Source organism: Hordeum vulgare, chromosome 1H, assembly GCF_904849725.1.
Source record: "Hordeum vulgare subsp. vulgare chromosome 1H, MorexV3_pseudomolecules_assembly, whole genome shotgun sequence".
In the NCBI taxonomy this organism is placed as follows: domain Eukaryota; kingdom Viridiplantae; phylum Streptophyta; class Magnoliopsida; order Poales; family Poaceae; genus Hordeum; species Hordeum vulgare.
In genome coordinates, this window is record NC_058518.1 from 84,254,547 (window position 1) to 84,280,955 (window position 26,409).

Genomic DNA, 26,409 nt, shown 5'->3' on the forward strand with positions numbered 1-26,409 from the left:
CATTAGAAACTGCAGCATTCACTTTAAATAGGGCACCGTCTAAATCCGTTGAGACGACACCGTATGAACTATGGTTTGGCAAGAAACCTAAGTTGTTGTTTCTTAAAGTTTGGGGCTGTGATGCTTATGTGAAGAAACTTCAACCAGAAAAGCTCGAACCCAAAGCGGAGAAATGCGTATTCATAGGATACCCTAAGGAAACTATTGGGTATACCTTCTATCTTAGATTCGAAGGTAAAACCTTTGTTGCCAAGAACGGATCCTTTCTAGAGAAAGAGTTTCTCTCGAAAGAAGTAAGTGGGAGGAAGGTAGAACTTGATGAGGTAATTACACCCCCTCTCGAATAGGATAGTAGCGCAGCACGGGAAGTTGTTCGTGTGGCGCCTACACCAACTGAAGAGGAAGTTAATGATGATGATCATGAAGCTTCAGATCAAGTTACTACTGAACCGCGAAGGTCCACAAGGGCACGCTCCGCACCAGAGTGGTAGGGCAACCCTGTGATGGAAATCATGTTGTTAGACAATGGTGAACCTTCGAACTATGAAGAAGCGATGGCGGGCCCAGATTCCAACAAATGTCTTGAGGCTATGAAATCTGAGATAGGATCCATGTATGAGAACAAAGTATGGACTTTGGTGGACATGCCTGATGACCGGCGAGCCATAGAAAATAAATGGATCTTCAAGAAGAAGACTGATGCAAACGGTAATGTAACCGTTTACAAAGCTCGACTTGTCGCAAAGGGTTTTCGACAAATTCAAGGAGTTGACTACGAAGAGACTTTCTCTGCCGTAGCGAAGCTGAAATCAGTCCGAATAATGTTAGCAATTGCCGCCTTTTATGATTATGAAATTTGGCAAATGGACGTCAAAACAGCGTTCCTTAACGGGAACCTTAAGGAAGAGTTGTATATGATGCAACCAGAAGGTTTTGTCGACCCTAAGGGTGCTAACAAAGTGTGCAAGCTCCAGCGCTCCATCTATGGGCTGGTGCAAGCATCTCGGAGTTGGAACATTCGCTTTAATGAGGTGATTAAAGCGTTTGGGTTCATACAGGTTTACGGAGAAGCCTGTCTATACAAGAAAGTGAGTGGGAGCTCTGTAGCTTTCCTCATACTGTATGTGGATGACATATTATTGATGGGGAATAATATAGAGATCTTGGAGAGCATAAAGGCCTATTTGAACAAGAGTTTTTCAATGAAGGACCTTGGAGAAGCTGCATACATATTAGGCATCAAGATCTATAGAGATAGATCAAGACGCCTCATAGGTCTTACAAGATATTGAAGAAGTTCAATATGGAAAACTCAAAGAAAGGGTTCTTGCCAGTTTTGCAAGGTATGAGATTGAGTAAGACTCAGTCACCGACCATGGTAGCAGATAGAGAGAAGATGAGTTCTGTCCCCTACGCTTCAGCCGTGGGCTCTCTAATGTATGCCATGCTGTGTACCAGACCTGATATAAACCTTGCCATAAGTTTGGTAGGGAGGTACCAAAGTGATCCCGGTATGGAACACTAGACAGCGGTCAAGAATATCCTTAAGTACCTGAAAAGGACTAAGGAAATGTTTCTCGTTTATGGAGGTGACGAAGAGCTCGTCGTAAAGGGTTACGTCGACGCTAGCTTCGACACAGATCCGGATGACTCTAAGTCACAGACCGGATACGTATATGTGTTCAATGGTGGGGCAGTGAGCTGGTGCAGCAGCAAGCAAGAAGTCATGGCAGCATCTACATGTGAAGCGGAGTACATAGCTGCTTCAGAAGCGGCTCATGAAGGAATTTGGATGAAGGAGCTCATCACCGACCTTGGAGTGGTTCCAAGCGCGTCGGGTCCAATGACACTCTTTTGTGATAACACTGGGGCCATTGCCATAGCCAAGGAGCCCAGGTTTCACCGGAAGACGAAGCACATCAAACGCCGCTACAACTCCATCCAGGACCATGTCCAGAGTGGAGTGCTAGATATTTGTAAAGTACACACGGATCTGAATATTGCAGACCCGTTGACTAAACCTCTTCCACGAGCAAAACATGATCAACACCACAATGCTATGGGTGTTCGATACATCACAATGTAACTAGATTATCGACTCTAGTGCAAGTGGGAGACTGTTGGAAATATGCCCTAGAGGCAATAATAAAATGGTTGTTATCATATTTCCTTGTTCATGATAATCGTCTATTGTTCATGCTATAATTGTATTAACAGGAAACAGTAATACATGTGTGAATAAATAGACCACAATGTGTCCCTAGCAAGCCTCTAGTTGGCTAGCTCGTTAGTCAATAGATGATCATGGTTTCCTGATCATGGGCATTAGATGTCATTGATAACGGGATCACGTCATTGGGAGAATGATGTGATGGACAAGACCCAATCCTAAGCATAGCACTAGATCGTATTGTTCGTATGCTAAAGCTTTTGTAATGTCAAGTATCTTTTCCTTCGATCGTGAGATTGTGCAACTCCCAGATACCGCAGGAGTGCTTTGGGTGTATCAAACGACACAACGTAACTGGGTGACTATAAAGGTGCACTACGGGTACCTCCGAAAGTGTCTGTTGGGTTGGTACAAATCGAGATCGGGGTTTGTCACTCCGTGTGACGGAGAGGTATCTCTAGGCCCACTCGGTAGAACATCATCATGAGCTCAATGTGACTAAGGACTTAGTCACACGATGACGTGCTACGGAACGTGTAAAGAGACTTACCGATAACGAGATTGAACAAGGTATAGGCATACCGACGATCGAATCTCAGGCAAGTTCTATACCGACAGATAAAGGGAATCGTATACGGGATTGATTGAATCCTTGACATCGTGGTTCATCCGATGAGATCATCGTGGAGCAAGTGGGAGCCACCATGGGTATCCAGACCCCGCTGATGGTTATTGGCCAGAGAGGTGTCTCGGTCATGTCTGCCTGTCTCCCAAACCCGTAGGGTCTACACACTTAAGGTTCGGTGACGCTAGGGTTATAGGGAATTGTTATACGAGGTTAACGAAAGTTGTTCGGAGTCCCGGATGAGATCCCGGACATCATGAGGAGCTCTGGAATGGTCCGGAGGTAAAGATTGATATATAGGACGGATGGTTTCGGATACTAGAAGTGTTTCGGGCATCACCGGTAACGTACCGAGACCACCGGGACCACCGGAGGTGGCCCCGGGGGACCACCGAAGGGGGGCAACGACCCCGGGAGGTAAGGTGGGCCAAGTGGGGGTGGGAACCAGCCCCTAGGTGGGCTGGTGCGCCTCCCTACGCAGCCCAATGTGCAGGGGAGAGAAAAGGGGGGGGGGCAAACCCTAAGCCAGGTGGGCCTAAGGCCCACCAGGTGGTGCGCCATCCCCTCCTCCCCCCTCTGGCCGCCGCACCTCCCATCTGGGGGGGCTGCCGCACCACCTAGGGTGGGAACCCTAGGGGTGGCACCCCCTCTCCCCTCCCCATATATATATCGGGCACTTTTGGCCATTGGAGATTAGACTTTTGCCTCTCTCTCGGCGCAGCCCTGCCCTTCTTCCTCCTCCTCTCTGCCGGTGCTTGGCGAAGCCCTGCCGGGAGACCTCGTCTGTCCATCGACACCACGCCGTCGTGCTGCTGGAGTTCTTACCCAACCTCTCCCTCCTCCTTGCTGGATCAAGGTGCAGGAGACGTCATCGGGCTGCACGTGTGTTGAACGCGGAGGTGCCATAGTTCGGCACTAGATCGGAATCGCTACGAGTACGACTCCATCAACCGCGTTCTAGCAACGCTTCCGCTTAGCGATCTTCAAAGGTATGAAGATGCTCTTACCCCTCTCTCATTGCCGGTTTCTCCATAGGAAGATCTGAATATGCGTAGGAAAATTTTGAATTTATGCTATGTTACCCAACTTTGCTAACTATACCTTCAAGGGTGGAACTCCTAAGAAACTAGGTGATCCCGGAGTGCCCTCTATACCTTGCTCCATTAAAGGCAACTACGTTAGAACTGCTTTATGCGACCTTGGAGCCGGTGTTAGTGTCATGCCTCTCTCTCTTTATCATAGACATGAAATGGATAAGTTGACACCCACTGAAATCTCTCTGCAAATGGGCGACAAATCAACTGCTTTCCCTATTGGTATTTGCGAGGATGTGCCTGTTGTGGTTGCGAACTTCACTATCTTAACAAACTTTGTTATTCTGGATATCCCCGAGGATGATGCCATGGTGGTCATCCTTGGAAGACCCTTTTTAAACACTGTAGGGGCTGTTATATATTGCAACAAAGGCAATGTCACTTTCCATGTCAACGGTAATGAGCATATGGTGCACTTTCCGAAGAAACAATATCGAGTACATTGCATGAATGTTATCGAAAAAACTTCATCGATTCTTATTGGGAGCTTTGAATGCCCTATTCCTCATGTTAAGATGAAGTATGATTTGCTTGTTGGGGAGATACACATCCCCATTGAGGTAATCTAGTGACTATTCAAAAATTCTTCGTCTTCTTTTGCGATTCGAAAAAAGTTTGTCAAGGAGACTTGATCAACCTCATTGACGGATTTCTTTCGATGACCATGAGATGGATGAATCGAGGAGTCACAAACCTCCGTTCCAACCATTCACCTTCGGTTGCTTAGAAGAAAAATGATAGATTTAGTTTAGTTTTCCCTATTTTCTGCTTTTAGCGTCCTGTAGAAAAGTACCCCGAAAATAAAAGTTCTCCGAATGTCCTGAAAATCAAGTATGATTTTTTCTGGAATTTTTGAAAAATACTGAGACGGAGAGCTAGTCTGGGGGCTGCACCAGTGGGCCACAAGCCCTGGAGGCGCGGGCACCCCCCTGGTCGCGCCTACCAGGCTTGTGGGGGCCCACGTGCACCCCCTCCACTCATTCTAGCTCCCATATGCTTCTCCTACCTCCAGAAAAAATTGTTTCGCAGCTCAAACCCGTGTTCTTACTCTTCTTGCTGGGATTTTCGATCTCCTTGCTCAAAGCACCATTCTCCGAACTGTTTTGGGGAAATTACTCCTTGGTAAGTGACTCCTCCATTAGTCCAATTAGTTTTTGCTCTAGTGCCTTATACTTCGCGTATTTTTGCTGCCTTGGTGACCCTGTTCTTGAGCTTTGCATGCTAGTTTTAGCTGGTCCCAAGTAGTTTTGATGCGTAATATGGCCTCTAGGCACTTGTGGGAGTAGTTGCTATGAGTTTTGTTGAGCCTTGTTCACTTTTCCTTAGAGTCACTAAAAATTTCAGAAATTTTCAGAGATAGAAAAGGGAAAATATGAGGAGGTTCTTAAGAGGCTCTTCAAGCCGTGACCCCAAAGATGATGAAAGTGAGAAGAAGAAGCCCAAGTATCCAGTCCCTCGAGTTGCAGAAGTTCGAGCATGCGAACGGCCAAGCGATGTGTTCTTACGCGCTGCCGGACTTTATGAGGACTTTTATCACTTGGTGGGGAACGCATGACTTACCGCCTTCGTTGAAGATAAGTGTCTGCAATACCTCCTCCTCACTAATATCTTCGTGCAAAGCTTTAACTTCTATCCGAGGAAGAATCCTCCTATGGTTGAGTTCAAATTATATGATATCCCCCAACGCATGTCACTCCAGGATTTTTGCAATATTTGCAAATTGCCTTTTGTTGGGGATATTCATGAACCTCGTCCACGGGACTTTGAGGCTTTCATAGATACTATTGCTGTAGGAGAGGAGAGAGGAGTGTCTTGCGCCAGAGCTGCTAGCATACATTTTCCCGTGCTTCGGTACTTCTCACTATTCGTGGGAAAATGTTTGATTGGCCGTGGGAAAGTGATTGGCACTCTCTGGCAATGGCTAGATGAATGCTATCTCGATTTCTCAACAATTAGAAATTGTCTTGCAATGACCCACCAGCGCGTGGGATCGAGGAAGTTTTCGAGGGTAGAGTATTTAACCCAAATTTGTTGATTCGCCAAAAGGAAGTGAGAGGATATTCTCAAGTATTAGCAGCTGAATGTGTCAGATTCAACCACACCTGAAAGATTAATATCTGCAAGCAAAGTATCAACAGCAAAGTAGTATGATAACAACGGTGTCAGAAACGATCTGTTGACGACAGACTATTCCTAACTGTCGTATCAATGGCGCCAGAAGTTGCCCGTTGACGGAAATTGTCTTTTCCCGTCAACGATGAGCGAACCAGAATTGTAGCAGGTAGCAGGAGTGTAACGAGTAGCAGCAGTGGCAAGGAACAACAGTAGTGACAACAGTAGCAAGTAGCAACAGTAGCAGCAAGTAGCAACAGTAGCAAGTAACAGCAGAGCAAGTAACAGCAGCAGAGCAAAACAAGTAACAGCAACAGAGCAAAACAAGTAACAGCAGCAGTGGGACAAACTCGTAGGCAATGGGTCGGTGGTTTGTTTGGATGATATTCATCATGCAACAGTTATAACACGGAGAGATATGTGGCTAGCTCCCGTTCGTCAATGTGATGTAGGCATGCATTCCGTGTGTCGTCATACGTGTTTAGGTAAAAGAACTTGCATGACATCTATTGTCCATCCCTCCCGTGGCAGCGGGGTCCAAAAGGAAACTATGGGATATTAAGGTTCTCCTTTTAATAAAGAACCAGACCAACGCATTAGCACTTGGTGAACACATGAACTCCTCAAAGTATGGTCATCACCGGGAGTGGTTCCGGTTATTGTCACTCCGGGGTTGCCGGGTCATAACACATAGTAGGTAACTACAACTTGCAAGATCGGATCTAAAACACACATATATTGGTGACAACATAATAATTTCAGATCTGAAATCATGGCACTCGGGCCCTAGTGACAAGCATTAAGCTTGGCAAAGTAGTAGCAACATCAATCTCAGAACATAGTGGATACTAGGTATCAATCCCCGTCAAAACTAACTCGATTACATGATAGATCTCATCCTACTCATCACCGCCCAGCGAGCCTACGAATAGATTACTCACGAACGATGAAGAGCTTCATGGAATTGGAGAGGGAAGAAGGTTGATGATGACGACGGCGACGATTTCCCCTCTCTGGAGCCCAAAACGGACTCCAGATCTGCCCTCCAGATGAAGAACAGGATGTGGCGGCACCTCCGTATCGCAAACGCGATGAAATCTTCTCTTTTTATTTTTTCTGGGACGAAAGTGAATTTATAGAGCTGAGATTGGGGGCGGCAGAGCCATGTGGGCCCCACAAGCTTGCTAGCCGCCACCAGGGGGTGGCGGATACAGGGCTTGTGGCCCACTGGCTCATCCCCTCCGGTGGATCTTTGCGCAGGTATTTTTCATATTTTCAAGAATTATTCTCCGTAAATTTTCAGGATGTTCTGAGAACTTTCATTTCTGCACAAAAACAACACCAAGGCAATTCTGCTGAAAATAGCGTCAGTCCAGGTTAGTTCCATTCAAATCATGCAAATTGGAGTCCAAAACAAGGGCAAAAGAGTTTGGAAAAGTAGATACGATGGAGACGTATCAGAAAGCTGGGTCCCTTAGCTCCCTAGATCTTGCGGTCTTGCGCGAAGCCCTTTATAATGATAAAACTTATAGCTTGGGCGCTATAGTAGCTCAACGGTTGAACACGAACCATTCTCAAGGCGTTGTCTATGGAGGTAACTATGCTACCCATCTTGCTAGACATTTTGAGATAACTATTAGACTGGACGAGGAAGAAGAGATTCTTCTTCCCGAGAGATATCTAGATTATGATAGCATGGTTCGCCATGATTTTCTTGATAGAGATATAAATAGAAGGATGATTTATAACCTGGTATTTAGTGAGGGTACTCGTGAGACTATTACTTTGCCTGCTCCTTCTTTGTTCAATCTTCATGCAGGCAGGTACATTATTATGCCCTGGACATCTACGCATATTGGGGCTTAGCCCAACCATGGGTGCCCGTGCCCGAGCCACCAGTCGAGTACCAGACGCTAGTTTATCAGTGGGAGCCAGAGGAGCTCACACAGCAGTGGCATCCTCAGTCCACTCCGGAGTACCCCGGAGCTGGTTATTTCCCTCCTTGGGAGTAGACCAACTTATGCTAAAAGCCTAAGCTTGGGGGAGTACGTGTTTCTCACCGACTATACATTCTTGCTTATGCTTTCACTTTGTTTGTCAGTGTTCACACTTTGCCACTATATCATCCATGCTAGTTTATTTTCTTTTTCTCATTTTCTTTTCGTGTGTTTGTCTAGTTTGAGAAAACCCATTTTTTTTTCTTTTTCTTCTTTTGCTTGTTGGGAGCTTTGCCGTGTAAATAGTTTTCTTTTTCTTTGGGTCAAGGTAGAAGACCATGGTTGCAATGTTTAGTGGCTCTCACATGCATATCTGTTTATCTGTTAAAGAGCCATATTACTTTGTCTTCTCCTTTGTGTTTGCGTGCAGATTCCAGCTTAGTCCAATGCACGAGCACGCTTATTATTGTTCACATCGCTCGGCCGTGCAAGTGAAAGGCAATAATGACGATATATGATGAAGTGACTGAGCCTGGAAAAGCTGGTATGAACTCGATGTATTTTGTTTTTGTAAATATGACTAGCTCATCGTTCCTGATTCAGCTTTGTTGTGAGAGAAACATGTTTGCAATAACAACTTAGAGATCATAGTTTCTAATGTCGTGCTTAATTATCTAGGACCTTATAATGGTTTGTCTTTGATGCCAACATGAATTTTGAGATGACTATGATGTAGTATGATAGGATGGTATCCTCCTTTGAATGTTTCAAGTGGCTTGACTTGGTGCATGTTCATGCATGTAGTTGAAACAAAATCAACATAGCCTCTATGATATTCATGTTCACGGTGATTTATGTCCTACTCATGCTTGCACTCAATGTTGGTTAATCTCAATGCATTTTGATGACTGTTGTTGCTCTCTAGTTGGTCGCTTCCCAGTCTTTTGCTATCCTTCACTTGTACTAAGCGGGAATACTGCTTGTGCATCCACTTCCATGAACCCAAAGTTGTTCCATATGAGTCCACCATACCTACCTATATGCGGTATCTACCTGCCGTTCCAAGTAAATTTGCATGTGCCACTCTCTAAACCTTTAAGAAATAATCTGTTTTGCATGCCCGAACCGCTCATGTGGTGACAGGGGGCTATCAGTATATTCCATGCTAGGCGTGTTATCCTCGAGATGTGTTTATTCACTATCATTTGCGAGAATGGGGTCAGTAATTGGAATTCCGAGTTCCGTGCTCAAATCGAAAAGATAATTGCAAACAAAACTCCCCCTGGATTGATGTTGGTATGGACGACACCCGAGGATTCGGCTAGTCGTGGAGTGTGATTGATCGGTGGTGGGGGGAGTCAAAACTTTACTTTTCTGTTTGGGAACCGCCTATAGCATGTGTAGCATGGAAGATGGTGAGAACTCTTGGTCATTGCGTTGACAATGAAAGCATGCCACCCAAAATTATTATCTCTGTTTTCAAAGCTTGAGCTCTCGCACCTGTGCAAATCAATGCTTCCCTCTGCGAAGGGCATGTCTAGTCATGTTCCTGTTGAGTCATCCTCTTCTTATAAAAGCACCAATTAGAGAGCACCTCTGTCATTTTTATGCTTTGCTTTTAAATGTGATGAGTATGACTGTGACTGGATATTCTTTGCCATGAATTACAATGTTTAGTGAGCCCTTGGTCTTTGAAGGTGTTGTGCATTTATGTTTTGCGGTCTCAGAAAGAGCTAGCGGGATACCATTTGTTCATACTGCTTCATGATTGTTTTGATTGAAGTGTTGACGTTTGAGACTTATTATTATTTGCTCGCTAGTTGATTATGCCATTGATATGAGTTTACCGTGAGACCTAGATGTCATTTGCTTATGTGGTTTGCTTGTGATCTTGCTGAAATTCTGGATATGAGTTAGACATAGTTGCAACAACAAGATCAAACAGAGTTCGTAAAAGTTTTTCTTTTGTCTCTTTTAGTTTGACAACTGAATTGCTTGAGAACAAGCAAGGCTTTAAGCTTGGGGGAGTTGATACGTCTCCGTCGTATCTACTTTTCCGAACTCTTTTGCCCATGTTTTGGACTCTAATTTGCATGATTTGAATGGAACTAACCCGGACTAATGCTGTTTTCAACAGAATTGCCATGGTGTTGTTTTTGCGCAGAAATAAAAGTTTTTGGAATGACCTTAAAATTTACGGAGAATTTTTGTGGAATATACAAAAAAATACTGGTGCAAGAATCAACAGAGGAACTCGAGCTGTGAGCCCACAAGCCCACCACACGCGCCCCCCTGGCCGCGCCTGGCGGGCATGTGGGGCCCACAACGCTCCACGGCCTCCAATCTCAGCTCTATTTAGTCCGTCTCGCCCAGAAAAAATAGAGAGAAGAGTTCATCGCGTTTTACGACACGGAGGCGCCGCCACCTCCTGTTCTTCATCTGAAGGGCAGATCTGGAGTCTGTTCTCGGCTCCGGAGAGGGGAAATCGTCGCCATCGTCATCATCAACCTTCCTTCATCGGCAATTCCATGATGCTCTTCACCGTTCGTGAGTAATCTCATCGTAGGCTTGCTAGACGGTGATGGGTTGGATGAGATCTATCATGTAATCGAGTTAGTTTTGACGGGGATTGATCCCTAGTATCCACTATGTTCTGAGATTGATGTTGCTACTAGTTTGCCATGCTTAATGCTTGTCACTAGGGTCCGAGTGCCATGATTTCAGATCTGAACCTATTATGTTGTCGCCAATATATGTGTGTTCTTGATCCTATCTTGCAAGTTGTAGTCACCTACTATGTGTTATGACCCGGCAACCCCGGAGTGACAATAGCCGGAATCACTCCCGAAGATGACCATAGTATGAGGAGTTCATGTATTTACTAAGTGTTAATGTGTTGGTCCTGTTCTTTATTAAAAGGAGAACCTTAATATCCCGTAGTTTCCATTAGGACCCCGCTGCCACTGGAGGGATGGACAATAGATGTCATGCAAGTTCTTTTCCCTAAGCACGTATGACTACATACGGAATACATGCCTACATTACATTGACAAACTGGAGCTAGTTACATCTCTCTCCGTGTTATAACTGTTACATGATGAATAGCATCCGACATAATCATCCATCACCGATCCAATGCATATGAGTCTTTTCCTATTGGTCCTTGCTACGTTAGTTTGCCACTACTGCTGTCACTGTTGCTACTGTTACTGTGTTGCTACTGTTGTTACTTTGCTGCTACTGCTGTCACTTTGCTGCTACTGGTTACTGTTGCTACTGCTGCTATCATACTACCTTGCTACTGATACTTTGCTGGAGATACTAAATCTTTCAGGTGTGGTTGAATTGACAACTCAACTGCTAATACTTGAGAATATTCTTTGGCTTCCCCTTGAGTCGAATCAATAAATTTGGGTTGAATACTCTACCCTCGAAAACTGTTGCGATCCCCTATACTTGTGGGTTATGAGGGAGTGGGTGAGTTGTGGGGGTGGAGGTTAGGGTTTGGGGTGGGGGTAATATATACCCCTAGGTAGTATAGGTGGGTCAGTTGGGCACGTGTGGCTGGGCTGGCAGGGGCCGGCCCAGCAGCGGTTGGGAGGGATTTTGTTCTTTTTCTTTTTTTGTTTTGTTTCTATTTTTTTTTAAATTGATTAATAGTTCTAGTTTTAATTTATTTTAGTGCAATAAATACTTCTAAAATTAACGATTCCTAAATGACAATTCTCCTAGGTAATATTTGACACACCCGTACGTTTTTAGTTTGGCATTCGAAAACTTTTATCGTTTGACTTTATTTTTAATTTTGAATTTGACTCGGTTTTGAACTAATGCGAGATTAATGATAGTAATCATGGTGACGTGGCAACATTACCGTGGGATCACTCTAGGTTAAATACATACATTACTATTGCAAAAGCTGAGGATTTCACAACTCTCCCCTAGTAACAAGAATTCTCGTCCCGAGAATTAGGAGGTAGAAGAAGAGAGCTCAGGGTATTCATCACGAAGATGATCCTCGCGTTCCCAAGTGGCTTCATCTTCAGAATGATTTGACCACTGCACTTTAAGGAACTTGGTGACTTTGCGACGAGTCTGATGTTCAGCCTGGTCGAGAATGCAGACCGGATGCTCTTTATAAGAGAGGTCTTGTTGCAACTCAAGCATATCATGATCCACTGCTCGAATAGGAACCTTGAAGCAGCGGCAGAGCTGAGACACATGGAAGACATCATGAACCTGAGAAAGGTTCGCCGACAGTTCCAATTGATAAGCCACTTTTCCATGCCTTTCGAGAACAGTGAAAGGACCAATATAGCGAGGAGCTAACTTGCCCTTGATCCCAAAACGATGTGCCCCTCTCATTGGCGTGACACAAAGATAAGCCTTTTCGCCAGGTTGATAGACCATATCTTGATGATGACTGTCATACTGACTCTTCTGACGAGACTGAGCAGCCTTCAGATTCTCATGAATAATGTGGACTTGATCTTTGGCATGTTGGATAATATCCGGACCGAAGAGTGATTGTTCCCCAGTTTCTGACCAATTTAGAGGAGTTCGACACCTTCGTCCATACAATATCGCGAAAGGGGCCATCTTAAGACTAGCTTGATAGCTATTGTTGTAGGAGAACTCAGCATACGGGAGAGATTGCTCCCATTTCTTACCGAAGGAAATGACACAAGCTCGAAGCATGTCCTCGAGAATTTGGTTGACTCGTTCAACTTGTCCCTGGGATTGAGGGTGAAATGTGGTGTTGAAGGACATATGAGTCCCCATAGCCTTCTAAAAACTTTCCCGGAATTTTGAGGTGAACAAGCTACCACGGTCCGAGCTGATTAGCAACGGAATACCGTGAAGTGAAACAATTCTTGACATATAGAGATCTGCCAGTTGGCTAGCATTAATTGTTTCTTTGATGGCTAGAAAATGTGCAACTTTGGACAGTCGGTCAATGACGACAAGAATAGCATCATTATCCTTCTAAGATTTGGGAAAACCAGCGACAAAGTCCATTTCAACATGGTCCCATTTCCACTCAAGAATAGAGATAGGTTGGAGAGTTCCAGCAGGCCTTTGATGTTCTCCTTTGATTCACCGACATATATCACATTCTGCCACATATCGTGCAATGTCTTGCTTCATATTTGGCCACCAGAATCTTTGGCAGATGTCTTGGTACATCTTGGTACTACACGGGTGAATAGAAAATGGTGTGTTGTGAGCTTCTTTCATCACCTTTTCGGTCATTCTGAGATTTTCCTTTTTATTTGGGACGAATAGGCGACCCTTGAAGTACAAGGCGCCATCTTCAGCAACAATGAATAAGGAGGGTTTACCTTCTGTAAGGTAACATTTAATCCTTTCGACATCATCGTCATAACCTTGAAGAGTCTTGATGGTGCCACAAGATCTGGTTCAACAACCAGGTTACTGAGGGAACCCTGGTTTACCACACAGAGGTTCTTCTTGCAAAACCCTTCAGGAGGGGAACAAGATAACCCTGAGGAACAATATGGAGGTTCAGATTACGTAATTCCTCTTGCACATGATTGTGAACCTTATGAACCTGGAGGTGGTTGTAGTATGACTTGCGACTCAAGGCATCATCCATTACTTTAGCCTTGCTGGGGGTATATGCTATACTACAGCCAAAATCTGCTATACGCTCCATCCATCTCTGTTGATAGAGGTTCAGATCCGGTTGAGTGAACAGATACTTCAGACTTTGATGGTCGGTGTAGATTTCACAGCGATTACCGATAAGGTATTGTTGCCATTCTTTTAGTGAATGTATAACTGCGACAAGTTCGAGATCATGAACTGGATAGTTCTCTTCATGAGCATGCAACTGACGTGAGGCATAAGCAATCACCTTGCGATCCCGCATCAGGATACAGTCTATTCCTTGACGAGAAGTGATACGTCTCCGTCGTATCTACTTTTCCAAACTTTTTTGCCCTTGTTTTGGACTCTAATTTGCATGATTTGAATGGAACTAACCCAGACTAACGTTGTTTTCAGCAAAATTGCGATGGTGTTGTTTCTGCGCAAAAATAAAAGTTCTCGGAATGACCTGGAAATTTACGAGGATTTTTGTGGAATATATAAAAAATACCGGCACAAGAATCAACCGGAGGCGTGGAGCGATTAGCCCACAAGCCCAGGAGGCGCGCCCCCCTGGCCGCGCCTAGTAGGCTTGTGGGGCCCTCGGGGCTCTGCCGCCTCTAACTCCAGCTCTATTTAGTCCCTTTCGTCCGAAAAAAAATCAAGGAGGAGAGTTCATCGCGTTTTACGATACGGAGGCGCCGCCACCACCTGTTCTTGCTCTGGAGGGCAGATCTGGAGTCCGTTCTGGGCTCCGGAGAGGGGAGATCGTTGCCATCGTCATTACCAACCATCCTTCATCGCCAATTCCATGATGGTCTTCACCGTTCGTGAGTAATCTCATCGTAGGCTTGCTAGACGGTGATGGGTTGGAAGAGATCTATCATGTAATCGAGTTAGTTTTGATGGGGATTGATCCCTAGTATCCACTATGTTCTGAGATTGATGTTGGTACTACTTTGCCATGCTTAATGCTTGTCACTAGGGCTCGAGTGCCATGATTTCAGATCTGTATCTATTTTGTTCTCGTCAATATATGTGTGTTCTTGATCCTATCTTGCAAGTTGTAGTCACCTACTATGTGTTATGACCCGGCAACCCTGGAGTGACAATAGCCGGAACCACTCCCGGAGATGACCATAGTATGAGTAGTTCATGTATTCACTAAGTGCTAATGCGTTGTTCCGGTTCTCTATTAAAAGGAGAACCTTAATATCCCGTAGTTTCCATTAGGACCCCGCTGCCATGGGTGGGATGGACAATAGATGTCATGCAAGTTCTTTTCCTTAAGCACGTATGACTATATACGGAATACATGCCTACATTACATTGACGAACTGGAGCTAGTTACATATATCCCCATGTTATAACTGTTGCATGATGAATGTCATCCGGCATAATTATCCATCACCGATCCAATGCCTATGAGTCTTTTCCTACTGGTCCTTGCTACGTTACTTTGCCGCTACTGCTGTCACTGTTGCTGTTGTTACTCTGTCGCTATTGCTGTCACTGCTGCTACTGTTACCGTTGCTATTGTTGCTATTACACTACTTTGCTACTGATACTTTGTTGCAGATACTAAGTCTTTCAGGTGTGGTTGAATTGACAACTCAACTGCTAATACTCGAGAATATTATTTTGCTTCCCCTTGTGTCGAATCAATAAATTTGGGTTGAATACTCTACCCTCGAAAACTGTTGCGATCCCCTATACTTGTGGGTTATCAAGACTATTTTCTGGCGCCGTTACCGGGGAGGCCTAGCTCTATTCTCTGAGTCACTTGGGATTTACATCTGCTGATCACTATGAGGAATCCGAGAGATCCAAAAACTAAAGTCTTGCCCTCAACTACGAGGACACGTAAGGAACTGCCATCTAACTCTGCACTTGATTCACCTTCAGTTATGAGTAAGTTTGTGACACCACCTCCTGCTAGAAATTTTGATATGTTTCCTGTGATGCTTGTGATGATGCTTTGCTTGATACTCCTTTGCCACTAGGTGCTTGTGATGATGCTTTTCTTGATACTCCTTTGCCACTAGGTGCATTCCTTGATGCACAAATTGCTAGAGTTGCTGCTGAATGTGATGATACTTCTGAAACTGCTGAGATTATTGAAGTAGAACCTGCTATTTCGCCTGTTAGAACTAGCTCTCCTAGATATGAATTGCCTGATATGTCTGAGGGTTATATTATGGAGGGAGAGATAGCTGATGACTTTCTTGCTTGTAAGTATAGCTATGATCTTGAGAAATTACTGCGTAAGTGGAAATAAAAATCTTTGAACGCTAGGATGAAATATGACCCGAAGTTTGCTACTTCGCCTATCTTTCTGACCGATAAGGATTGTGAATTCTCCGTCGACCCTGAGTTAATCACTTTGGTCAAATCTGATCCTTTTCATGGTTATGAGTCTGAAACGGTTGTAGCACATCTTACTAAGCTGCACGATATAGCCACCCTATTCACGAGTGAGGAAAAGATCCGCCACTACTATATCCTTAAGTTGTTTCCTTTCTCGCTAAAGGATGATGCTAAGACTTGGTTCACTTATCTTGCTCCTAGTTGTGTGCGTAGTCCCCAGGATATGATTTACTTCTTCTCTGAGAAATATTTTCCTGCCCATAAGAAGCAAGCTGCCTTGCAGGAAATATATAACTTTGTGCAAGTTGAAGAAGAGAGTCTCCCACAAGCTTGGGGGAGGCTCGTCCAGCTACTGAATGCTTTGCCTGATCACCCTCTTGACAAGAATGAAATACTTGATATCTTCTATAATGGACTAACCGATACTTCTAGGGACCACCTAGATAGTTGTGCTGGTTGTGTTTTCAGGGAATGAACTGTGGAACAAGCTGAGATCCTATTGAATAATATCTTGTGCAATGAGAATTCTTGTACTATTCCTGAACCACCTCCGAAGCCAACTCCTAAGAAAAGAGGTATTCTATTCCTCAGTCCTGAAGATATGCAAGAAGCTAAGAAATCTATGCGAGAGAAAGACATTAAATCCGAAGATGTCAAAAATCTACCACCTATCGAAGAGATCCATGGTCTTGATAACCCGACATAGGTAGTAGAGGTAAATTCTCTTTGTAGACTCAATGAAAGTGATATTCCTTTTGATAAACCTGCTAGCTTATGCCTAGATGAATTTGATAACTTTGTTGCCAAACAACAAAGTTTCAATGATTATGTTAGCAGACAATTGGAACAGAATGCTCGTATGCTTAGTCATTTAAGTGCTTGTGTGGACATAAATGTCAATGATCTTAAGCTCTTGAGTAAACATGCCTCTATGGTTACTACTCAAGTAGAACAAGTACTTAGTGCTCAAAATGACTTGCTCAATGAGTTGAATGACAATTCTGTCAGAGTTGTCACTAGAGGCGGTAGAATGACCCAGGAACCTTTGTATCCTGAGGGTCATCCTAAGAGAATTGAACAAGATTCTCAAGGAGTTAGCACTGATGCACCTAGTCATCCTAGAAAGAAAAAGAAAGATGATAGGAACTTGCACGCTAGCAACCCTATTGCTATTACACCCGAGAATCCAAATGATGTCTCTGTTTCTGATGCCGAAACACAATCTGGTGATGAACATGAGCCTAGTGATAATATCGATAGTGATGTCCATGTTGATGCTCAACCTAGCAATGATAAGGACGTGGAGATTGAACCTATTGATCTTGATAACCCACAACCTAAGAATAGGAGATACGATAAGAACGACTTCATTGCTAGGAAGCATGGTAAAGAAAGGGAACCATGGTTTCAGAAAACCATGCCCTTTCCTCCCAAACCATCCAAGAAAAAGGATGATGAGGATTTTGAGCGATTTGTTGAAATGATTAGACCTGTCTTTCTGCAAATGTGTTTGACAGATATGCTCAAAATGTCTCCTTATGCTAAGTACATGAAGGATATTCTGAATAATAAGAGGAGGATACCTGAGGTTGAGATTTCCACCATGCTCGCTAATTACACCTTCAAGGGTGGAACTCCTAAGAAACTAGGTGATCCCGGAGTGCCCACTATACCTAGCTCCATTAAAGGAAACTACGTTAGAACTGCTTTATGTGACCTTGGAGCCGGTATTAGTGTTATGCCTCTCTCTCTTTATCCTAGGCTTGAATTGGATAAGTTGACACCCACTGAAATCTCCTTGCAAATGGTCGACAAGTCAACTGCTTTCCCTATCGGCATTTGCGAGGATGTGCCTGTTGTGGTTGCTAAAGTTACTATCTTAACGGACTTTGTTATTCTGGATATTCCCGAGGATGATGCCATGGCGGTCATCCTTGGAAGACCCTTTTCAAACACTGCAGGGGCTGTTATTGATTGCAACAAAGGCAATGTTACTTTCCATGTCAATGGTAATGAGCATACGGTGCACTTTCCGAAGAAACAATATCGGGTACATTGCATCAATGCTATTAAAAAAACTTCATTGATTCTTATTGGGAGCTTTGAATGCCCTATACCTACTGTTAAGATGAAGTATGATTTGCTTGTTGGGGATATGCATATCCCCATTGAGGTAACCTAGTGACTATTTGAAAATTCTCTATTTTTACGCGATTCAAAAAAAGTTTGTCAAGGAGACTTGATCAACCTCTTTGACGGATTTCTTTTGATGAACATGAGATGGATGAATGTGAGAGTTACAACTCTCTGTTCCAAACCTTTACCTTCAGTTGCTTAGAAGAAAAATGATAGATTTAGCTTTAGTTTCTCCTGTTTTCTCCTTTTTGCGTCCCGTAGAAAAGTGTCCCGAAAATAAAAGTTCCCCAAAGTTCCCCAAAGTTGCGTCCCGTAGAAAAGTTCCCCAAAGTTTCTGGAATTTTTGAAAATTCTGAGACGGAGAGCTAGTCAGGGGGATGCACCAGTGGGCCACAAGCCCAGGAGGCGCGGGCACCCCCTGGCCGTGCCTACCAGGCTTGTGGGGCCACGTGTCTCCCTCCACTTATTCCAGCTCCCATCTCCTTCTCCTACCTCCAGAAAAATTCACTCTACAGCTTAAACCCGTGTTCTTGCTCTTCTTGCTGTGATTTTCGATCTCCTTGTGCAAAGCCCCATTCACCGAACTGTTTTGGGGGAATTGTTCCTTGGTATGTGACTCCTCCATTGGTCCAATTAGTTTTTGTTCTAGTGCCTTATTCGTTGCGTATTTTTGCTGCCTTGGTGACCCTATTCTTGAGCTTTGCATGCTAATTTTAGCTCGTCCCAAGTAGTTTTGATGCGTGATATGGCCTCTAGGCACTTGTAGGAGTAGTTGCTACGAGTTTCGTTGGGCCTTGTTCACTTTTCCTTAGAGTCACTAAAAATTTAAGAAATTTTCAATGAAAGGAAAAGGAAAAGATGAGGAGGTTCCTAAGAGTCTCTTCAAGCCATGACCCCAAGGATGATGAAAATGAGAAGAAGAAACCCAAGTATCCGGTCCCCCGAGTTGCAGAAGTTCGAGCGTGCGAGTGGCGAAGCGATGTGTTCTTACGCGCCGCCGGACTTTACGAGGACTTTTACTACTTGGTGGAGAACGCAGGCCTTACCGCCTTCGTTGAAGATAAGTGTCCGCAATACCTCCTCTCACTAATATTTTCGTGCAAAACTTTAATTTCTATCCAAGGAAGAGTCCTCCTATGGCTGAGTTCAAATTATATGATATTCCCCAGCGCATGTCACTTCAGGATTTTTGCAATGTTTGCAAATTACCTTATGTTGGGGATATTTATGAACCTCGTCCATGGGACTTGGAGGCTTTCATAGATACTATTGCTGTAGGAGAGGAGAGAGGAGTGTCTTGCGCTAGAGCTGCTAGCATACATTTTCCCGTGCTTCGGTACTTCTCATTATTCGTGGGAAAATGTTTGATTGGCCGTGGGAAAGCTGGGGCCCTTAGCTCCCCAGATCTTGCGGTTTTGCGCGAAGCCCTTTATAATGATAAAACTTATAGCTTGGGTGCTATAGTAGCTCAACGATTGAACACGAACCGTTCTAAAGGCATTGTTTATGGAGGTATCTATGCTATCTGTCTTGCTACACATTTTGAGATACCTATTAGACCGCACGAGGAAGAATAGGTTATTCTTACTGAGAGATATCTAGATTATGTGTAGCGACCCGACTCAAAACGAGTCAAGCCTCTGTGTTTCTGTGCCATCCCTGGATCAGTATGCTGGCACACACAGTACATCAATGTATATATCAAAGTGCAATCACATGTAAATAGCGTAAAACTGATATATACCTTAAATATCTCAGCGGAAGCAGTCAAGGGAGTGGAGTCCCAATAAACACCAATGGCAAGTTGAGTGTAGACCATAACCCTGAATCGTACTCTTACTCGTCGAAGAAAAATATCTGCAACATAAGACGTTGCAGCCGTGTAGGTCAGCATATTGAATATGTCGGCAAGTCACATAAGAGAGGGGTGAAAAGTAATCATCTATACTATATGCATATATGGCAGGTGGAGCTATAAGTTTTTAGCGAAAAGCAAGTTTTCTCCTACATCAAGAGAGGGCTAAAAGCAAAATGTTACTACATTGTTGGTTGTTAACGAGATGGTTCCGCCAACCAATTCTCGTACCCGAGTTGTCAATAATTCCCACATCAATATTATTATTTGTATCGAGAATTTCAGATAACTTCAGTTCCTTTGGCTCAAGTTGTCCATGACCGTGGACACGACTAATCGATTAGGTTTGAGTACTCTGCAGAGTTTTGCACACGTTCCCCACAAGATTTGATCGCCTCCGAGTATGTCCTCGCACTTCAAGGTGTTTGAAGACCGGATGATCAAAACATGGTCTTTCAACGGGTCCATCTGAATCCCTGTCGGTGCCCATCCATTCCTACCGTTCTTCTACATCTGCTAGCACTGCCTGTCCAGAGTCGCCGCGTTGTCCAACCAAGCCAGAGCCCATAATGACTTGTGGCTGTGCAGGTAAGCCTTGGGTCTTGAAAATATCCGTCCGTCTCTTTGAGCCTGGGTGAAGCTTTCCGCAGGATGTCATGGCCGTCCCCAGCATCCCGGGTCATCCACTGGGTTCTCCAGGGAGCCGATCAACCGTCCTTCACCCAGAGTTGCATTGCGTCCGAGGTCTTGAAAATCTTGTCTTAACCTGTCTTGATTATTTAATCAACCTCGCATCACTCGTGTTATGCACTCAACCGAAATCCCGTCTACTCAAGCATAGCAATATGAAATTTGTCGTCCCGGGGCCAAGTATCGGGGTTGTTGTGTGCCTACCACATGATACTACAACCTTTACTAAAATTTCCAAGTACCTACTCAGCATGCAATTGGGCATAGGATGGTAGAACTACGATGCATAAAACATAGGTGATAGTATGATCAAAGTGACTTGCCTGGTATTACTTGATGAAGACAGTCGCTCTCAAAATCCTGATAATTCTACTCGCCACACTCCGAGCAATCTATCGTAAATGAATAGCATTCAATAAACATTCATGCCAAAAGGAAGAACCAAGAGAACATAAGAACAAAGCATGTCTTGGTGCAAAATAACAACGTACTAAGGTTTAATAAAAAGGTCCTAAGTGTGTTGTAAAGTGAAGGTGTATGAATGAGATCAAAAGAGGTAATGGACGATGAACTATTGCTAAATAAGCTCGACTTGCATACTCTATGGGAGATGATCAAAAATATTGGGAGAACAACATGAATGTTGTTTGACAAATAGTATAAGACATAAGAATTTATTTGTAGAAAGAATTTCTTGAAATGGAGCACTACAACGCAAGTTATAGCGAATTGAAGTATGAATTGAATTTGCATTCAAAAGGTCAAGAGAAGTTGAACTGAAGTACGATGGTTACGTACAAAAATATATGACATGAGTGTTTAGGGGTAAAAGGAATCAATTGAAAAGGTGGTACGATTTGCAAGATAAGATCAAATGAATGTTCGAATACAAATTTGAATCGCTCAAATTTGTAAGGTTCAAAGGTCGAAACTAATGATGCTACTGGATATAGGAGATCAATATGAGCGTGTAGAAAAAAGAATTACTAGACTTGAACTAGAGGATCAAAAGATACAAATACGTCAATATAACATTGAATCGGCTTAGAACGATGTGAACACTTTTGGGCACTAATAGATAAATCTGATTTGATCAAAATTATAAGTTGAAAAGTTAAAACTAATGATACAAACGGAAAGATTACTTTGATACGAATCCGATGCAATTGAATTCATCTAAAACGGAGCTACAGATAAAAAGATATGATCAAAAGAAGTTTGAATATGAATATGAACAAATTTCGAAATTTGAAAATTTCAAGAAGTTGATATGATAGGTTCACAGGATAGGTGGGATCACGACGAAACTCTAGGCGTTGGTTTCATCTAATTCGGATAAACGAGTAAAAAGTTATGGCTATTTGAAAAATCAGGGCCAAGCTGTTTTACGGAAGAAAAGTGCTATGTCTAAAAGAATTCTAGTACTAATGTGTAAATACGAAGACTAAATAATATATCTAATTACTCTACCGTATACTAGTGTAGGAATACTAGTCTAGAAATAATAAACTACGGGAATATAAAAAAATACAAAGAGAAATACCTTTAGAATGCAGAGTAAGAATTAATTCCAATAAGGAGACTACTTCGAGAAATCCCGCCGAAGAGAAGGGAATATTTTTATTTAATAAACCTAGTCAAACCAAAATATTGATTTAACCCGAAATAGATGATTTTTTGGATGTTCTTATGGGTCTATATTTATAAATGAAAGGTAGGTATAAAGGTCCATAGATAGGCAATGTGGGACTAAACATATACGTAACGTGGAGAGAAAAGAAACAAAGCCTCTCATGGGCCAAGTAATGGTTCAGCCCGCCGCAAGAGGAGCCGTGCCCTTTGTTTTTTTTCCTTTTTTTTTGCGAACGAACAATTTTTTTTAAAACAAAGAAGAAAAACGTATAAATGAAAAAGAGAGAACATTTTATATAGACATATTATATATCAAAATTTTCAGAATAAAATTTTCTAAAACATGAACATATTTTCAAAACCAAAAAAATACTTTTTTTTATTTTTTTATTTTTTTGCAATAACTTTAAAATGAAAAGGAATTTGAATTTCAAATAAACTGCAAATACTTAAAATTTGAATCAAGACATTGTCTCTGATTTTGGAGTGTCATTTTCCTCCTCTCGTTTGATTTTTTTAATCAAAGGGTTTTGAAAATATTCAAACTCAAAATTGAAAAGGGATTCAAAATAGAAAATTTTGGGAAAGTCATTTTATTCCCTCTCATTTTTTTTGAGAAGTTTCAAATTCCACTCAAGTTTCAATCACTCAAACAAACAAACAATCAATCTAATAATTATATTAACATTCCAAAATTTATAATTTTGGGATGTTACATTATGATAGCATGGTTCGCCATGACTTTTTTGATAAAGATATAAATAAGAGGATGATTTATAACCTGGTATTTAGTCAAGGTACTCGTGAGACTATTACCTTGCCTGCTCCTTCTTTGTTCAATCTTCATCTAGGCAGGTATATTATTATGCCCTCGGACATCTACGCATATTGGGGCATAGCGTCACCACAGGCGCCCGTGCCCGAGCTACCAGTCGAGTACCAGACGCCAGTTTATCAGTGGGAGCCAGAGGAGCTCACACAGAAGTGGCACCCTCAGTACACTCCGGAGTACCCCAGAGATAGTTACTTCCCACCATGGGAGTAGACCAACTTAGGCCAAAATCCTAAGCTTGGGGGAGTACGTGTTTATCACCGACTTTATATTCATGCTTACACTTTCACTTTGTTAGTCGGTGTTCACACCTTGCCACTGTATCATCCATGCTAGTTTATTTCTTTTTCTCGCTTTCTTCTCGTGTGTTTGTCTAGTTTGAGAAAACCCAAAAAGATTTCTCGTTCTTCTTTTGCTTGTTGGGAGCTTTCCCGTGTAAATAGTTTTCTTTTTCTTTGGGTCAAGGTAGAAGACCATGGTTACAATGTTTAGTGGCTCTCGCATGCATATATGTTTATTTGTCAAAGAGCCATATTACTTTGTCTTCTCCTTTGTGTTCGCTTCCAGATTCCAGCTTAGTCCAATGCACGAACACTCTTATTATTGTTCACATCATTCGATCGTGCAAGTGAAAGGCAATAATGACGATATATGATGAAGTGACTGAGCTTGGAAAAGCTGGTATGAACTCGATCTATTTTGTTTTTGTAAATATGACTAGCTCATCGTCCCTGATTCAGCTTTGTTGTGAGAGAAACATGTTTGCAATGACAACCTAGAAATCATAGTTTCTGATGCCATGCTTAATTAGCTAGGAGCTCATAATGGTTTGTCTTGGATGCCAACATGAATTTCAAGATGATTATGATGTAGTATGGTAGGATGGTATCCTCCTTTGAACGATTCAAGTGGCTTGACTTGGCACATGTTTACGCATGTAGTTGAGACAAAATCAACATAGCCTCTATGATATAGGAATGATCAAGGGGGGTTTGCTTGCCTTCTTGCTCTGCGGCAATGGGCTGGTCATCGGGAGGGCAGATGTACCCGGCAACAACGTCAGTCTCGGGGTCTACGGGTAAGAAGAGGGGGAAGAAACAATAAATAATAGCAACGATGCAACACTAAGCATGACATGTCAAAGCAGGGTTAGGCATGAGATAACGCAGTGCTATCCGTCATAGACGGTTCGGAAAAATATCGGATGATATTTCCCAGGTTTGTGGCTACTACCGGTTAGACGGAAAACGATGGAAAAGTTCCATATTTGCTATGCTAGGGACGTGTGAGAGACGAGCGGATAGTGTATCGTGGTTCGTCTCGTTCAGCCCATCAACTTTCATGTTCAAAATATTTTCATTCGAGCTACGGATTATTTATATTAATTTTCACAGATTTAATCAATATTCAGAAATTAAAACGGATTTAATTATATTAGATAATTAGATATGACATCACCATGATGTCAAGATGACATCAGCAGTCAAGAGCCCTGTTGACCGGTCAAATTGACCAGTGGGTCCCATACGTCATAGACACAATTATTATTAGGGTTAATTAACATTTCATCAAGTTAATTAGTGGGATGGGACCCACCTATCATACTGTTTCGGTTAATTAATTAACAACTTTAATTAATTTTTCTATTTGATCTTAAACATCATTAACTAATTAATAGAGTAATTAACTAATCTAATTAATCCTTAATTATCTATATAATTAATTAACTAATTAATTAAATAATATATCTATTTTATTTAAACATATTTTTTAATCTTGTTTTTCTAGTTCCTATTTTTTACAGTAGTTTAGGGGGGGTCCTGTGTTGAAAATATGCCCTAGAGGCAATAATAAAGTTGTTATTATTATATTTCTAGTTCATGATAATTGTCTAGTATCCATGGTATAATTGTATTAACCAGAAACCGTAATACATGTGTGAATATATAGATCATAATGTGTCCCTAGTGAGCCTCTAGTTGGCTAGCTCGTTGATCAATAGATGATCATGGTTTCTTGATCATGGACATTGGATGTCATTGATAAAGGGATCACATCATTGGGGAATGATGTGATGGACAAGACCCAATCCTAAGCATAGAACTAGATCGTGTTGTTCGTGTGCTAAAGCTTTTCTAATGTCAAGTATCATTTCCTTAGACCGTGAGATTGTGCAACTCCCGGATACCGTAGGAGTGCTTTGGGTGTACCAAAGGTCACAACGTAACTGGATGATTATAAAGTTGCACTACGGGTATCTTTGAAAGTGTCTGTTGGGTTGTACGAATCGAGATCGGGATTTGTCACTCCGTGTGACGGAGAGGTATCTCTGGGCCCACTCGGTAATCCATCATCATATTGAGCTCAGCGTGACTAAGGAGTTAGTCACGGGATGATGTGTTACGAAACGAGTAAAGAGACTTGTCGGTAACGAGATTGAACAAGGTATAGGGAGACCGACGATCGAATCTCGGGCAAGTATCATAGCGGTAGACAAAGGGAATTGCATACGAGATTGATTGAATCCTTGACATCGTGGTTCATCCGATGAGATCATCATGGAACATGTGGGAATCAACATGGATATCCAGACCCTCGTTGTTGGTTATTGGCCGGAGAGATGTCTCGGTCATGTCTGCATGTCTCCCGAACCCGTAGGGTCTACACACCTAAGGTTCGATGACGCCAGGGTTATAGGGAAATAATGTACGTGGTTACCGAAGATCGTTTAGAGTCCCGGATGAGATCTCGGACGTCACGAGGAGCTCCGGAATGGTCCGGAGGTAAAGATTGATATATATGATGTGAGGTTTCGGACATCGGAAGTGTTTCGGGCGTCACCCGTAACGTACGTGGACCACCTGAAGGGTTCCGGGGGTTCACCAGGAGGGGCGACCATCCCCAAGAGGCTTCATGGGCCAAAATATGGAAGGGGACCATCCCAAAGTGGGATGGTGCGCCCTCCCCTCTCAGCCCAAGGCGCAAGGAGAGGTGGAGAGGGAAAACCCTGGGCGTAGAGGGGCCCAAGGCCTACCTAGGGCGCCGCCCTCCTCTCCACCTTGGCCGCCGGCCCTTGATACGTCCATTTTGCATCATGCTTTCATGTTGATATTTATCGCTTTATGGGCTGTTATTACACTTCACGGTACAATACTTATGCCTTTTCTCTCTTGTTTTGCAAGGTTTACATGAAGAGGGAGAATGCCGACAGCTGGAATTCTGGCCTGAAAAGGAGAAATTTTGAGATAGCTGTTTTGCGCAACTCCAAAATCCGTGAAAATCAACGAGGATTTATTTTGGAATTTATAAAAAATACTGGGCCGAAGAAGTACGAGAGGGGAGCCAGCAG